At 36.4% G+C, this 18,443-nt stretch overlaps 1 pseudogene; it reads right to left on the bottom strand.

Annotated features, from left to right (window-relative positions):
- LOC102728819 (mitochondrial intermediate peptidase-like) overlaps nucleotides 1-18,443 on the bottom strand; it is a 66,417-nt pseudogene that overhangs the window by 41,973 nt on the left and 6,001 nt on the right.

Raw genomic sequence — 18,443 nt, 5'->3', positions numbered from 1 at the left:
TATATCACCTAATCTCATCAGCTTTATTCCAGTATCTCCACATTTTTCTAGGAAGGTTTATTGCAGCAAAAGAAAACTACAAGACCACACAACTGCATTTGGTTGTCGTGTCTCTTTGGTTTCCTTCAAACCAGAACAGCACCAGGCTATGTTTCATGGCATTGAAATTATTGAACAGTACTAGTTAGTTAAAACTATCTTCAATTTGGATTTGTCGGATTTTTCCTTATGATTAAATTCAGATATCCACACTCAGTAGGCATACCAGAGAAGATGCTAAATGTGTCTCAATGCCCCCTATCAGAAGGCCCAAGTCTGTTGTTTAATTACCTGCAGTGTTAACTCTGATGATTTGGTGAAGGTGTTAGCTGTGCCAGGCTTTTCCACTGTAACATTATCATACATACTATTTGGATTTTATCTGTAAGGAATATTTGTCCTTTCTTCTCAGGTTTTTTATTTATTCATTAATTTGTATCATTATTAATTTATGCATATTTGTTGTATTTGTGCTATAATCTAGTTTTATCATTATTTATTTTGTTATTCACATTCTTCCAATTTTAGTAATCAGAAACCTTTATAGGTTGCCTCCAGTATCCTTTGACATCTTTTTGTTTTTGAGTACTTCCCTAATATCTAGCACTGTAAGATTCCCCAAGCTCATCTTGTATTTTCTTGCCATCAGCCTTACAATTAGCCATTTACCCCAAGGAATCCTAGTTTCTTTTTCAAGAATGGTATTTAGAAATCAAGATCTGGACCCTGGGTATGCTTGTTGCTACTTAGATGTCATAGCCTGTAGGCACTCTCAGAGGAAAGATAGAAAATATGTATATTATCCAATGCAGACACACAATCTCTATTTAGTAAAGTAGTTTAAACTGTTGCTCACTTATATCCCTGTGAGAAACAAATTTACCATCTAGAGTATAATGTTAAAGTACAGCTATCTTTATATTCAGCATTATTGTATCTAGTCAAAGATACAAATTTTCCAAAGTTACTTCTGTTAGTTCTTCTTTTCCACTCCTTCAGTGAGGTTATGTCACACATTTATAATACAGTTAGAGTCATTTGTCATCATCTGTATTACACCCTGGGATCCTCTGACATCCTGATTTTGTTGTTGTTCTCTTGTTATTTTGAATATAGCCAGATTTATCCTTTGTGGTGTTGAGTTCTTTGGGCTTGACAAATGCATAGTCATGTATCCACAAACTTCATCTCTTACAGAAAAACATTACTAATAATTCCACTGAGTGGCACGTTAATACTAAGCCCCTACCATATCTCACATTCTGGCAAACACTGATCTGTTTCCCATCTCCACATTTTGTCTTTTACAGAGTGTTTTATAAATGGGATTATATAATATACAGATCTCTGTGTCCGAGTTTCCCTTATCAATACATGTTTAAGTTTCATAAATGTTGATACGTGAAAACATAGCTTGTTCCATTTAAAATTCCTGAGTAGAATTTCAGTGCATGGATGTTCCACAGCTGACTTATCTGTCCATCCCGTGAAGGATATCTTGGGTGTTTCTTGATCTTGATAATGAATAAAGCTGCTATAAACACTCATGCACAGATTTTCATATGAGCATGTTCACTCGGTTAATAACTAGGAAGTTTTTGGTTGATTTAGTTGAAAGTCTGTGTTTAATATTATTAAAAACAAAACAAACAAACAAACAAAAAACCTGCCAAAGTGCTTTCCAGAATGGCATTTCACATTCTCACCAAAAAATGAATGGGAGTTCCTGCTGTGCCTTATCCTCACAATCATTTGATATTGTAACTAATTCCTTCCCCGTCCAATAAGTGTGCAATAGAATCTCATTTGGGTCCTTATTTGCATTTCCCTAATGATAAATAAGGCTGAACATTTCTTCATAAATGCATTTGGAACCTGCATATCTTCTTTTGTGAAGTGTTTGTTCGTATCTTTTGCCTATTTGTATTGTTTAATTTTATTGTTGTTTTAAGAGTGCTCTAAATATCCTAGATATTTCTTATACATATTTTGTAATTATGTGGCATGACCAGATGAAAAATGAGGGATACTTACACAATTAATGAACATAAATGGGAAGTGTTCTTAATCCAAAATGGTTTCCTTTTATGAGTAATGTTTCCTCATGTATTTCAAAACTTGACTGTTATTTCATAATCAAAACACATCCTAGTATAAAAGAAAAGGAGCACTTCGTGGAGCTATGTCAAATGATTTGGACAATTTCAGGAAAAGAATACCTAATACATGCTTGGCATTTGCCAAAATCTTTTTAATTGGTAATAAAATTTGGTGTTGGATAAGATCTATAATTCACATAATTCTATGTTGACAATTTCAACTCTTTGTGTAAACTCAATTTCCTATTCAATTGAATGAGGCTGTGATAACAAAATATGACAAAGAGATAACAAGAAGGTAAAAATATAGGCTAATCTTATTCAAAAACACTAATGCAAAAGTCCTTAAAAAAATGACAGGTAACATAGGACAGAAACATATGAAAAAAAATAGCTAATTTGAACTTATTTCACAAACCCGATCTAGATTTAGAATTCCAGGATTCTTCACTGTAAGTCACCAAAGTGAGAAAATACATTTTTTTAAAGTTTTCTAATCATATCAGTAAGATGTAAAAAAAAAAAAAAAAAAAGTATTTGGTGAAGTTAAATACCTATATAAGCTCAAAACTTCTATTTATGTTTAAGTTTATATTTAAATTCCAGTTAGTTGGGGCACCTGGGTGACTCAGTGGTTAAGCATCTTAGGCTCAGGTCATGGTCCCAGGGTCCTGGGATCAAGCCCCGCATCGGGCTCCCTGCTCGGCAGGAAGCCTACTTCTCCCTCTCCCACTCCCCCTGCTTGTGTTCCCTCTCTTGCTGTGTCTCTGTCAAATAAATAAATGAAATATTTAAATAAATAAATAAAAAATAATAAATTCCAGTTAGTTAATATACAGTGTAATATTAGTTTCAGTTGTACAATATAGTGATTCAATGCTTCCATACAAACTTGGTGTTCATCACAAGTGCAGTCCTTAACCCCCATCACCTGTTTGAGCCATCCCTTCACCCACCTCCCTTCTGGTGACCATCAGTTTGTTCTCTAGAGTTAAGAGTCTTTTTCTTGGTTTGTCTATCTCTCTCTCTTTTTTCCCCATTGTTCATTTGTTTTGTTTCTTAAATTCAACATAAGAATGAAATCATATGGTATTTGTCTTTCTCTGATTTATTTCACTTAGCATAATACTCTCTAGCTCCACCACATCATTGCAAATCGCAAGATTTTTTTTTTTTTAAAGATTTTATTTATTTATTTGACAGAGAGAGAGACAGCGAGAGCAGGAACACAAGCAGGGGGAGTGGGAGAGGGAGAGGCAGGCCCCCCGCTGAGCAGGGAGCCCGATGCGGGACTCGATCCCAGGACCCCGGGATCATGACCTGAGCCGAAGGCAGACGCTCAACGACTGAGCCACCCAGGCGCCCCCGCAAGATTTCTTTTTGATGGCTGACTAATATTCCATTGAGTGTGTGTGTGTGTGTGTGTGTGTACACGTATGTGTGTGTGATATATATATATGTATACATATATACATATATGTATATATGCGCCATATCTTCTTTATCTATTTATCAGTCGATGGATACTTGGGCTGCTTCCATAATTTGGCTACTGTTGATAATGCTGCTATAAACATCGGGGTGCATGTATCCCTTTGAATTAGTATTTTTGCATTCTTTGGGTACTTAGTAGTGCTATTGCTGGATTATAGGGTAGTTCTATTTTTTTAACAATTTTATTTATTTATTTTAGAGAGAGCATGAGTCGGGGGAAGAAGTGAGGGAGAGAGAATCTTGAGCAGACTCCATGCTGAGCAGGTAGCCCCATGTGGGGCTCAGTCTCAAAACCATGAGTTCATGACCTGAGCTGAAACCAAGAGTTGAATGCTTAACTGACTGAGCCACCCAGGCACCCCTAGGGTAGTCCTATTTTCAACTTAAAAATTTTTTTAGGGGAGGCGCTTGGGTAGCTCAGTCATGATCCCAGGGTCCTGGGATCGAGCCCCGCATCGTGCTCCCTGCTCAGCGGAAAGCCTGCTTCTCCCTCTCCCACTCCCCCTGCTTGTGTTCCTGCTCTCACTATCTCTCTCTCTGTCAAATAAATAAATAAAATCTTTAAAATAATTGTTTTATTCTTAACTTTCTGAGGAACCTCCAGACTGATAACCGCAGTGGCTGCACCAGTTTGCATCCCTACCAACAGTGCAAGAGTGTTTCCCTTTCTCCACATCTTTACTAGCACTTGTTGTTTCTTGTCCTGTTGATTTTAGCCATTCTGAGAGGTGTGAGGTGGTATCACATTGTAGTTTTGACTTGTAGTTCCCCGATGATCAATGATGTTGAACATCTTTTCACATGTCTGTTGGCCATGTGCATGTCTTCTTTGGAGAAATGTCTGTTCATATCTTCTGCCCATTTTTAATTGTATTATTTATCTATGGAGTATTGAGTTTTATAAGTCCTTTATATATTTTAGATACTAACCTTTTATCAGATATGTCATTTGCAAATATCTTCTTCCATTCCATAGGCTGCCTTTTAGTTTTGTCATTTGTTTCCTTTGCTGTGCAGAAGCTTTTTATTTTGATGAATTCACAACAGTTTATTTTTGCTTTTGTTTCCCTTGCCTCAGGAAACATATCTAGTAGGAAGCTGTCGAAGAAGTTACAGCCTGTGTTCTTTTCTAGGATTTTTATGGTTTCAGGTCTCACATTTAAGTCTTTGATCCATTTTAAATTTATTTTTGTGTACAGTTTAAGAAAGTGGTCCAGTTTCATTATTTTTTTTAAAATGTTTTATTTATTTATTTGTCAGAGAGCAAGAGAGTGCGCGCACTCACAGAAGTAGGGGGAGCTGCACGGCAGAGGGAGAAGCAGGCTCCCTGTAAGGAGCCTGTTGTGAGACTCCATCCCAGGACCCTGGGATCACAATCCAAAACCGCAGGCAGACGCTTAACCAACTGAGCCACCCAGGTGTCCCTCCAGTTTCATTCTTCTGCATGTTGCTGTCCAGTTTTCCCAATAGCATTTGTTGAAGAGACCACTTTTTTTCCCATTGGATGTTCTTTCCTGTTTTGTCAAAGATTAACTAAGCATATAGTTGTGGGCTCATTTCTATTCTGTGGGTTTTCTATTCTGTTCTATTGATCTGTGTGGCTATTTTTGTGTGGTAGCATACTGTCTTGATCACTACAGTTTGTAATATAACTTGAAGTCTGAATTGTGATGTGTCTAGCTTTGGTTTTCTTTTTCAAGGCTGCTTTGGCTATTTGGAGTTGTTTGTGGTTCCATACAAAATTAAGAATTATTATTCTAGCTCTGTGAAAAATGCTGTTGGTATTTCAATAGGGATTGCATTAAATGTGCAGATTGGTTTGGGTGGTATCGACATTTTAACATTATTTATGTTTCCAATCCCTGAGCATGGAATGTCTTTCCATTTTTTTGTGCCATCTTCAATTTTTCATCAGTGTTTTATAGTTTGCAGAATACAGGTCTTTCCCCTCCTTGGTTAGGTTTATTCCTAGGTATCTTATTGGTTTTGGTGCAACTATAAGTGGGATTGTTTTCTTAATTTCTCTTTCTGCTGCTTCATTATTGTTGTCTGGAAATGCAACAGCTCAAAATTTTAGAAAATTAGGACTATATGGGAAAGGATTCGTGTTATTGGCCTTTCCACAGCCTTTCCTCTAGCTTTAGGGAACTTCTTCTTCAAAGGTAACTTAAGAAATGTGTTGGATCAAAATTAAGTGAGGGTCCTGATGAATTTGCTATGTGCTGACAGAGACTGCTTATTGAGTGATGTCTTATTGATAAGGTGCAGCTACCCAGAAAAACAGAAACAAGTAACATGCTGATGTGGGGCTTTGTATTTAGCAATGAATAAAAGCTGAAGAGACCACAGATCTGAGGCCTTTCCTGAGCTGAGGTGGCTGATATCCACTCAGAGCCATCTATATGACAGTGTGATCCCTAAGCACAATATAGATTTGGGAAATTGGAAGCTGCACATGGGGATCAAGAATCCTCTGCTATGTTACCACTATGCATCTGTGTTGTCTCTCTTTACTATTTCTTACATCTATGTAAACTTGGTGATGAGTGCAACCCGTAGCATCCCATGAATTTGAGTATAAATTTAAACCCACCTTTACTGATAATTCAAACCATATGAGAATTGATGAAGGAAATATCCTAAGTTCACTAAGAGGTCATCTTCAAAAAATAAAGTACATGATACGTTTAATACTGAAAAATTTAAAGCTTTAACATCTGAGTTTAATATTCAGATAAGAAAGGACACTACCATTTCTTTTTTTTTTTTTTTAAATATTTTATTTATTTATTTATTTGACAGAGAGAGAGTGAGAGCACAAGCCAGGAGACAGAGGGAGAAGCAGGCTCCTCGCTGAGCGGGGAGCCTGACATGGGACTCGATCCCAGGACCCCGGGATCACGACCCGAGCCGAAGGCAGCCGCTTAACCAACTGAGCCACTCAGGCGCCCCAGGACACTACCATTTCTATTCAATGTTTTACTTTAGGTACTCACCAGTGTAATGGAAGACAAAGGAAAAATATTAAGAATGAAAAGGAGGCATTAATATTGTCCACTTTCACAGATAATGGAATCATATATGTAGAAAAACTTAAAATCTACATATAAAATATTAAATATAACAAATGGGTTTAACATGAAACCATATCTATACCTAAAAATAAGTTTACCATTAGGAAAAATTACAAAATAAAAAAACTTTAATATTATTTACAGAGGCATCAAATATGAGCTATGTGGGAAGAAACATAACAAAAACATAATTTAAAAATTAGTGAGAAAAACTAAAGTAATTCTAAATAAATAAAGCAATGTATCATGTACTTAAATTAGATGTTTCAATATTATAGAAATATCAATTTTCCTCAAATTGATCTATGGATTCAGTATGATCTCAATCAAAATCCTAACAGGATTTGTAAAAATTTATAATTAGCTTATAAAGCTAATTATAAATTTTTGTTATTAAAATTCAAAGGACCAAATTCAGCCTAAACAACTTTGTAGAAAATTTTAAAAGTTGAGGACCTATTTTATCAGATGTTGTGATTTATTATAATGACATTAATTAGTACAGTGTGATATTGGTACAAATATAGACAAATTGAACTATAGAACTTAATAGAGAATTCAAAAACACAGCTGCACATATACAGATACTAGATTTTATTTTTGACAACATGACCATGAAGAGCAGTAAGGAAATGACAGTCCTTTTAATAAATATTGCTGGGTCAATTGGATAACCAGGTGGAGAAAAATAAAACTTCACTTCAGGATAATACCATGCTCCAGATTCAGGATCAGCAAACTTTTTTTACAGGGCAAGATTAACAAATGTCATATGGTTTGGGGCCAAGATGCATCCACGGATATCATATAGGCACTTTTACAAGCCACTTAACTATTTAAAAATGTAGGAACCGTTTTTAGCTCACGGGACACACACACACACACACACACACACACACACACACACGAACCAGGCAGCTGGCCAGATTTGGCTCTTGAGTTTGCTGACAAGCCACTGAGGAAAGGACAGACTACTCAGTATAAAAATGGGCAAAGACCTTGAACTGCCACTTCATAAAAGATGATATCTATATGTTCAAAATCATGAGCAGAGAAATGCAAATTAAGTCAAAATAGATTCTATTACATACCTCCAAGATAGGCACATCTTAAAACTACTAACAATGTCACATGTTGGGGGAGCGGGTATTGGAAAGTTTTCATATGAGTAGAAGTACAAATTAATGTACATTGGGAAAATGTTTTACATTTCTATTTAACTTGATTATATGCACACCAAAATACTTAACAATTTTATTTTTAGCCATGCATCCAACAAATATGCACACATATTTGGTCCAACATACATGTACAAGGACCATTATAGCAGCATTGTTTGTAATCAGCCCAATCTAGAAAAGCTTAAATATCTACTCAAAATAGAAAGGATAAATATCTTAAGTGGGTGATAGAATAGTATAGAGCAATTGAAATGAGAAAACTACTGCTGAACATGAAGACAAATTTCATAAACATCACGTTGAGCAAAAGAAATCAGCACAAAATGATATCCACCATTAAATTCATTTTTCTAAATTAAAAGATAAATAAAAAGGCAAAAATCAATCTAAGGTGTTTGATATCAGAATAGTTCTTATCTTTGGGTAAAAAAAGGGTAATTTCGAGTCTGGTTACATTATTATTATTATTATTATTATTATCTTTTTTGAAGTCTTACAGTAAAATAATTAAAGATGGAAACTGAAGAAAATAGCAAACCAATCTTAAGCAGATAACACTAAAGAAAAACACTTAAAGCAGAATTTTCCAAGGGAGTCAAATTTAAAAATGTCATAGCAATGCTATCGAAAATTGTCAGTAGGCAGTCACTATCAAAGGTACCCCCCAAAATTACTTCCTATGAGTTTATAAGAAATCACTACAATTTGACCATTTACAAATTTTTAAAAAGCTTGCTGAGACAAGTAGAAAGATACCAGGGCTATTAAAAAAATGTTCCCTTGGTAGCTCAAATCTTGAAATAGCTATGAGGTGCTAGTTTTTAATATTTTAAATCATAAAAAAGTATAATGAGCTTTAAAAGAAAAATTTAAAACATAGTTTTAGAGACAGACTTTTATGATGTCTGCAAGGAGGTGAATTTTGTATTTAAATAAGTTACACTAAAGCCGTCAATTGCATGGTTGCCCAAAGGTACTTGTGTGCAAAGCTGCAATATGAAAACAGTATGCAATGCTCTGCCCTACCATTCCTAGTACGAATAGAATGTGGAAAAAAAAAAAAAAGGAAAAATAGCAAGAAACTCTTTTTCCAATTCTACATCACAGACTTCTAGGAATCTGTGATAGATGTTCCTTAGTTTTGGATCATCTAGAGACGGACCTTAAGTAAAGGGTTAGAGTACAGTATATGTACCCAGCAGGTCATCCCAGGAAACACTGGTAATGTGGTAAGGGAATTGAGGTGGGAAAGAAAGGGAAGCAGAGAAAGCTGTGCTATTAAGACAGCACAACATTTGGGCAACTGGAGCTCAATCCAACTGGTCAACCCTGGACATAGTGTATACTATGGCTTGGCTTGCAGTAGCCTCAACCAAGGTATGAGAAAACAGATATATTCATCCACCAAATCCCTGTCTATCCTTGGTGTAGCACTGCTTCCGAAAGCATTAATTTGCTGGTGGTTTCAGGTTGACCTGTACAGATTCCCAGTGCCTCTCTGGAGCCAGATAAAAATTCTGCAGCAATAATCCACATGTGATGGCAGTAAGCAGCCTCTGACAGGTTAAAGGTGGATGTGGAAGGGATACAGCAGGGCACTAACAATGTCTGTTACCACTGCATATCACTTTGTACATTCATGCCTCATGTTAAGAACATTCTGTCCTTTCATTGATGTTCCAAAGTGCAATACGTAACAATTAAAAATACTTAATCACAGTAGTAGGATGTGTGGAGGAAGCTAAGGTCCCTGCTATTGAAGGTGATTTTGAGAATGTAAGTAATATTCATAACTTCCCTCCTCTACCATCTATTCCATTTCTCTTATCTTTGGCGTATCTGCTGGGTTAAGTTGCTTATCAAATGGAGTATCCAGATCTTCTTCCTTTGTGGCCTAAACCCCTGGTTATTCTGCCTTGGAGGACCATGGTAGTTGTTAATTCCTGTTTTTGTTATAAAACACTCTTCTTTGCCTTCACTGTATGGTAAAGACCCTATGAAAGTAAAGTATAGTAAATCCTTTTTCTCCTGCTTCTACTGGTAGGAATAGCCTAAAATAACTACACAGGTAGTATGCTTTAGATTTAACAATTCCCTTACTCTAGCCATTGGTAAAGCATCCCATTTAGAAATAGCAGAACTTATTATAAATTTACGAAGAACAAATTCCCCAAATGTTTCACTGGGAGTGTTGGTGAAAAGGGCCCATCTTTACTTTCACCCCTTGGATTTAGGACGCATGAAATTTTGTGACTGGTCATTGGTTCAATGTATATATCACACATTGAAGAACAATATCCTACACCCTCAGGGCATCATCTCCAAGCTGATATCTTAACTAAACATTCTAATGTTGTATTCAATTGACTGCTTTATAGGTAAAACCAGAGAATTCAATGTGTATTCATTGTCACTTGCCTATTCCTACAAGTCCCTTGGTAAGAGTGACATTATGTAGGATCCAATGATAAGAAATACAACACTTGGGTAACTGTGCTGGCTGAGACACTGCAAAAACAAATCCACACCAAGTATGGATATAAATCTCAAAGATTAATTACTTCCCTGTCCAGAGTTAAAATTGTCCGATGAAATCAACTTTCACTGAGTTGGTTAATTAGACTCCTCAAAGGATGGTACTATTTAGTGGCTCAACATTGGTCTATTATGCTGACAACTTCACCCATCATGGATGTAGGTAGATCAGCTATGAGGTCATTGTACAAGCCCGAGAATGCATAAATGTAAGCCATAAACAGAAGTGTGGTAACCAATTCTACTCATCATTGTACTGGGAGTTCTAAACTGAAGTAAGAAGGGGGGGGGGGGAAAGACACAAAGACTGCAAAGCAAGGAACAAAACTGTCAATATTTGCAGATATTTTGTGTCTGTAGAAAATACAAAGGAATACACATATAGAATATTTAATAAGAAAGATTGGAAGAGTGGCTGGAAATGATATTAATTCACAAAATTTAATTGCATTCCTATATACCAACCATGTACAATTAGAAAATTAATTTTAAAAGATTTATCATTTAAAATAGCAGCAATCCATATGAATTTTCTTAGAAATCAACCTAACAAAGGAGATAGAAAATTTGTGGATATAATTTTGAATATCAAAACTTAGTAAACAAAATTAAATAAATTGAGTGATATGACATTTTCATGGATTTCATGGAACACACATGTCATATATAAATTCTCTACAGAAGTATATATAAATTAAATTAAAATTTGAATCACAATCCCAGGAGATTTTTGTGTACAATTTGTCAAGATAATTCTAAAAGCAAACAATTGCCAAGAACAAGGCAAAGGTCTTGCTTCACCAGTAATCAAGATATATTTTAAAACTATAATAGTTTAAATATGATATTGGCACAGGGATATGTAAATAGGTAAAAAAAATGCTTAAAGAAAACCTAGAAGCATGACCATGGATATATGTATGACATGGGTGGCAAGGTAGGTCAACCACTAACTGTTTTAATAAACAGTTCTAAAAATTGTATATCCTTATATTAAACTATGAGATTGTATCCATATTTCATATGTCCAGGGAAAAAGTGGGGGAAAATGGATAATTTCCATTAGTTAAAACTGAAGTCTGCAGAAAAAATTAAAGTCAAATGACATATTGGTTCTACCAAAACAGAAAAAGAAGAGCAAAACAAACTCAAAGTAAGCAGAGGAATAAAATAATAAGGATTATGGTGGAAATGGAGAACAGGAAAACAACAGAGAGAAGCAACAAAACCAAAGCCGGCTCTTCTAAAAGATACTGCCACCAAAAATTGACAATCCTATAGCCAGACTGACTGAGACAATAGAGAGAAGACTCAAATAACTGAAATCAGGCATGAAAGAAGGAGCAATACTACTATCCTGACAGATTTTTTTTTTTTTTTAAGTCACCCTGAACACTTGCATGCCACTGAATTAAGTAGCCTGGTCCACAAAGAGATGAATTCAGAAGTTGAGAGTAAAGATTTAGAAACTTTTATAGCAATTTGACCAAGTGATTTGTACCTGTTAATTTAATAACAATTGGGGACTTTATTTTATATATTATTTTACATTTATTTTTCTAGCAATTCATTTATAATGTATCTTACTAATTAGTAATTTGGAATTTACTAACTACTGAATAAACCTAAACCGGTAATTTTGTATTACTACTAGTAATTAGTCTATTGCAATTACTAAGAACTAATTTCCTATTCCATGAAGGATTTGAAATTTAAAATAAACATGTTCCTTCATCAAGTCTAGCTTGAGCTCTGATCTGAGGATTATGAATCTGAACTGCCTGTTATAGAAGAGTACATCATCAATTTTTGGGGAATTTATAATTTACCTATAGACTTACACTAAATATAAAATTACTGGAGTAAAAAATAATTTACCTATGGACTTACACTATAAATAAAATTACACTATAAATAAAATTACTATAAAATTTTATAGACTTACACTATAAAATAAAATTAGACTAGCATGCTTGTTGAAGTATTCCTTATGCTAGATCCTTAACCACTTCCTAGATGTGTCCTTATTTTGCACATTGAGCAGGTGACATGCTGTTGATGTGTCTTTTGATAACAGTAATGATAGATATTGAGAAAAGCATTTATAAAAAATCCTTCAATTTCCTGTTTAACAACTATTTCACCTCTCAGCTGGAGAGAAGGTCTTCAAAAGCTCAAGTTACTATAGAACTACCTGGCACACTGCCATCCCTGTAACTTCCTCAAGCAGGCTGTATCCGGTGAAAATGTGCTTTACTTCTGTGACTCTAAGGGCCATTTCCACACTACATAAAGAGGAAGCCAGAGCACTGACAACAGACAGGCTCTTCCCTCCTGATTTCTTTAACCTGGGGTGTTGACACCAATATACTCTGAATCCATGTGAGTGTTATCCTTGGCAGACCTTCTTCAGTAGTTGTTACCATTAGCAATTTACTAAAGCCTGGAGAGCTCCCATTTCAATATGTCAGTTTTGTAAGAATGTCTATGACCCCAAATTGCCCAACATTCTTCTGAATATTTTGAATATAAAATATATTCTATGTTGTTTTGACACCATCATAGATGACTTGGAGACTTATAATGAAGTGTTGGGACAGCCAGTGATGAGCTGAGCAGGAGGTTGTAAATGGGGATGTGAAAATCCACAAGAGTTTGGGCAGAAATTTGTGCCACAAGTTATCTGAGGTTCTCTGTTGCAGGAGAGCTGAGACCAAGAGATCTTCATGTACTGTTACTTTGGTTTGACAGATTGTAGGTAAAATTTTTTTAATAAAATCAAATCAAATAAAATCAAATCATGTGTGAAACTTACAGTCCTATATTTTGAATCTGTAAGAGATTCAGTTTAGCAGCTTTGGAAGGTTCACGTGGAATATCCTTAAGCTAATATTCCAATCTAGGGAACTAAAAGCCCATGTTTGTATAATGAAAAACGAAATGCAGTAGCCTCACCTAAAAGGATCTCAAGAGGTTCTAAGGGGCCAACCTATGTTGAAATTCAAGAAACTGCTGGAGAAATTTTATGATTTTTCCCTGTTACTGCAGTTGTTTGTGCAATTAGGTAAAATGATCCAAAGTTGAGGTTTCTCAGTTGTAGTAGAGATGTAAAGAAAACAGGGCAAGGTCACTGACTGAGCTGACAAAAATACCTATAATCAATAAGGACACAGGAATATCTATTAGAGAAATATTGTAAAAGTAATTATTGGCTTTGACCATCAGAGATTTTTTTTTTTTTAAGATTTTATTTATTTATTTGACAGAGAGAGAGAGAGCGAGAGAGGGAACATAAGCAGGGGGAGTGGGAGAGGGAGAAGCAGGCTTCCCACCGAGCAGGGAGCCTGATGCGGGGCTCGATCCCAGGACCCTGGGATCATGACCTGAGCCGAAGGCAGACGCTTAACGACTGAGCCACCCAGGTGCCCCGACCATCAGAGATGTTGACAGAGTAAAAACTTACCACAGAATAATTTTTCTTTCATTTTCTTTTTCTTTCTGGTGAGTTTCCCAAGGCAGGTATTTGGTTGCTTGTTTTCTATCTTCTTGCCTAATAAGAAAATAAAAAAATTAATTAATAAGTAAATTGTTTTACTTATATTTTCATTAGAAATATATAAGTATGGAACCTGATTTAAATGATTACAACAATAAAACAGACCCAAAAGATTTAGTCTCTCTAATTCCTTGCTTTAAAATGTTTCTGTTTTAGACAGTTTTAGTGTTTACCTATTTTTTTAGAAACACCAAAATAATGGATACATGTCACTATACATCTGCCTAAACCCAGAGAATGCACAACACCAAGATAAACCGTAATGCAAACTATGAACTTTGGGTGATGATGATGTGTCAATGTAGCTTCATCAGTTATAACAAATATACCACTTTGGTGGAGGATGTTGATAATGGGGAGACTGTGCATGTGTGGGGACAGGGAGCCTGTGGGAAATCTCTGTATGCTCCCTTCAATTTTGCAGTAAATCTTAAATTGCTCTAAAATATGATCTTAATTAAAGAAAAAGACTTCACAGGTTGTGTTTTTGATTAAGCAAAGAATTGGCACCATACGTAAGTGTATATTCACAAGTTAAGGACATCATGACTCATGTGACACCATGGTCAAATGGTAAAAGATACTTTAGGTCTCTTATGATAACCACATCTTGCTGGATATGACATAACTCCAGTATCTGACACTTCACAAAGACAGTGAAATGTGACGTGTTCCTATATGTCAAGTAAATGTTTCTGATTTGCTGATATTAATGTTTTGCCATAAATATAAAATTTAGTTCACAGTCTTTCTTCGAATTAAGTGTCACTTTACACCCTGTGAGATGGTGAATCTGTAAGGGTTTGTTTTAGGTAAAGAATTAAAGAAATAACTTGTTTAAGGAGAGAGATTTATTTAGGGGGGTGAATGTCTTAAAGAATCTCTTGGAAAGCTGAAGAAACAGCTCAGGATATCAGGAATGACTTGAGAGTCACATGGCAGAACCAGGATATTAAGGAATCATTGCCTTATCTGTAATTAAGAAAATTTCATGATCAAGAAGCCACTGCAGAGGGGCACCTGGGTGGCTTAGTTAGTTAAGCATCGACTCTTGATTTTGGCTCAGGTCATGATCTTAGGATCTTAGGGTCCTGTGATCGAGCCCTACATGGGGTGTGCATGTGCTCTCTCTCTCTCTCAAAAAAAAAAAAAAAAAGGGCGCCTGGGTGGCTCAGATGGTTAAACGTCTGCCTTCGGCTCAGGTCATGATCCCAGGGTCCTGGGATTGAGTCCCACATCAGGCTCCCTGCTCCTTGGGAGCCTGCTTCTCCCTCTGCCTCTCTCTCTCTCTCTCTGTCTCTCATGAATAAATAAATAAAAAAAAAAATTAAAAAAAAAAAGCCACTTCAGAAAAGCCAAGCATATCAACAATAGTAAATATAATCAAAAATGACAGAAACAGCTGACCAGTTTCTGTTTCTATCAAATCTTCCAAATTGTGCATATATACTGAAGATTGAACGTTAGAAGTTATATACATATAAACATGTATATGTAGGGAGTCTGAGAAATGTTTTCATAGTACAGATACACATAAAGTTGGTGACTAGAATAAACGATGTATGTCAATGTGCCACAGCTTACAAAGGGAAAGTACCCCATGTTCATTTGTACATTCCAGTAATTTAGTCAGATGATAGGGAGGTAAAGATGTGGACTTCAGTTTAAAACAATATCTTAAGTATCCACTATGCTTTGTCACACTCTGAACTCTATAAATCAAAAACACAAATGCTTTTTTTATGTAAATAATTCAGTAGCTATACTTTTGGGACAGTGAAATTTAAATTTTTGCTCTGAGAATCAACAAAATCCTCTATAGACCTACACCTACAAAACTTACAAAAAGAACAAACAACTAATTTATTATGATAGCAAGTCATATACGATGCAAAAGTCTGCAAACACTAGAAAACCCAATAAGCTAATAAAAAGAGATCAAAAGAAATCAGGCACACAGTGAGGAAAAGCAAGGTTGAGGGTGCACACTGGAAAAAACAAAATAATACAATAATTAAAAAAATTTAATGTGTGCTATTTAAATAGCAGGGAACTTAATTATTGGTAACAATGACATAATGGAATGGGTGAATCTATAATTCAGGGAAGTGGCAATTGTCTAGTGTACAGGAAAGTACACAAATAAAATCTTATATGATTATATTCTTTATAATAAGAAGAATTAATTTAGTACCAATTAAATAATAAGAATAAATGTAAAAGAGGGGGGCGGAGCAAGATGGCAGAGGAGTAGGAGGCCTGGATTTCGTCTCCTCTTAGGAATTCAGCTGGATAGGGATCAAACCATTCTGAACACCTACAAACTCAACAGAAGATCGAAGAAAAGAATAGCAGCAACTCTCTGAACAGAAAAGTGACCACTTTCTGGAAGGTAGGGGGGGCGGAGAAGTGAATCCGAGGCGATATTCGGGAGGATAGACGGTGGGGAAGGGGGCCTCCGTCGGCCACTTATGGCAAGTGATAGAGCCGCGGAGCACAAAATCGGAACTTTTAGAAGTCTGCTCCGCTGAGGGACGTCGCTCTGGTGGCTAAGTGGGGGGTGGAAACCTCGCGGGACAGTGTGGTCTCAGGACGCTCGGGGTCACAGAAAGACCAGGGGTGCCTGAGTGCGGCAGGCCTCCCAGGTATCAGAGCGGGGAAGTCGGCTACAGAGGCGGAGCCCAGGTGCGGGCTCTCAGCTCGGGGTTGTCATAAACCGTGATCCGTGGCACGGTTGGGCCACTGCTCCTCCAGCAGGGACCCAACAAGCGGGAGATCCGGGGAGACTCACCTTCCTCCCCCGGGAGGAGCCGCTTGGGAGTGCACCGCAGGGATCTGCTCGGTTTGAAGACTCCACACGGAGTTGGGTGCCAGAGATAGAAACACTCGGTCACAGGCCGGGTGAGCACGGAGTGCGGCCGGAGACCGGGGAGACGGGAGTGACTGACTGCTTTTCTCTGAGGGCTCACTAAGGAGCAGGGCTCCAAGTTGTCAGCTCCTCTGGGCGGAGATTGGGAGGCCACCATTTTCACTCTCCTCCTCCAAAGCTGTACGGAAAGCTTGCAGGGAACAAAAGCTCTCGAGAACAAACCTGAGCAGATTACTTAGCCTGGGCGGGCAAGGGCGGAGCAATTCCGCCTCCAGCAAAGACATTTGGGAACCATGGCAACAGGCCCCTTCCCCAGAAGATCAGCAAGAACAGCCAGCCAAGACCAAGTTTACCGATCAATGAGAATGGCAGAAGTCCAGCACTAGGGGAATACTGCACATAGAATTCATGGCTTTGTTCCCATGATTCTTTAGTCTTTCAAAGTTATTTTTTTTTAACTTTCTTTATGTTTCTTTTTCTTTTTTCTTCAATTTTTCTTTTTCCCTTTTCAACCAACATCTTATCAATCCCTTTTTTAAAAGTCTTTTTTATTTTTCATTTTTAGAGTCATAGTCTATCCCTTCATGGTAGTTAACCTTATTTTTGGTATATATATATATATATAAGTTGTTCTCTTTAAAATTTCAGGATACAGGTTCTTCTAACAGACCAAAATATACCCTAAATCTCTAGTGTATGGCTTTGTTCTGGTCTCCTGCCTGATCACATTCTCTCCCCCCCTTTTTTTTTAAATCCTCTCTTTTTTCAACCAACTTCTTATCTTATCAATTCCTTTTATAAAATCTTTTATAATTTTCATCTTTACAGTCATATTCCATCCCTTCATCATATTAACCCTTATTTTTGTATATATATAAGTTTTTCTTTCTTTAAAATTTTGGGAGGCACTTTCTTCTTACAGACCAAAATACACCCAAAATTTAGTGTGTGGCACTGATCTATGCACCAGCCTGATCATATTTGATCATATTCTGTTTTTTTACTTGTTGTTTGTTTGTTTTTATCTTTTTCTTTTTCTTTGTTTTTTTCTTTTTTCTTTCTTTCCCTTTCTTTTCCCCCAGTTTCAGGTCTCTTCTGATTTGTTTAGTGTATATTTGCTGGGGATGTTGTTACCTTGTTAGCATTTTGTTCTCTCATTCATCTGTTCTCCTCTGGACAATATGACAAGATGGAAAAAATCACCTCAAAAAAAAGAACCAGAGGCAGTACCGACTGCCAGGGACCTAATCAATACAGACATTAGTAAGATGTCGGAACTAGAGTTCAGAATGACCATTTTAAAGATAGTAGCTGGGCTTGAAAAAAGCATGGAAGATATTAGAGAAACACTTTCTGGAGAAATAAAAGACTAAAATCTAAGCAAGTCAAATAAAAAAGGCTATTAATGAGGTGCAATAAAAAATGGAGGCTCTAACTGCTAGAATAAATGAGGCAGAAGAGAGAATCAGTGATATAGAAGACCAAATGATGGAAACTAAAGAAGCTGAGAAAAAGAGAGATAAACAACTACTGGATCACGAGGGCAAACTTCAAGAGATAAGTGATACCATAAGATGAAACAACATTAGAATAATT

This window comes from Leptonychotes weddellii, chromosome 6 (genome assembly GCF_054177405.1).
Source record: "Leptonychotes weddellii isolate Sample4059 chromosome 6, ASM5417740v2, whole genome shotgun sequence".
NCBI classification, from domain to species: domain Eukaryota; kingdom Metazoa; phylum Chordata; class Mammalia; order Carnivora; family Phocidae; genus Leptonychotes; species Leptonychotes weddellii.
The sequence above is the reverse complement of the archived record's forward strand: the minus strand, read 5'-3'. Positions and strand labels throughout refer to the sequence as shown.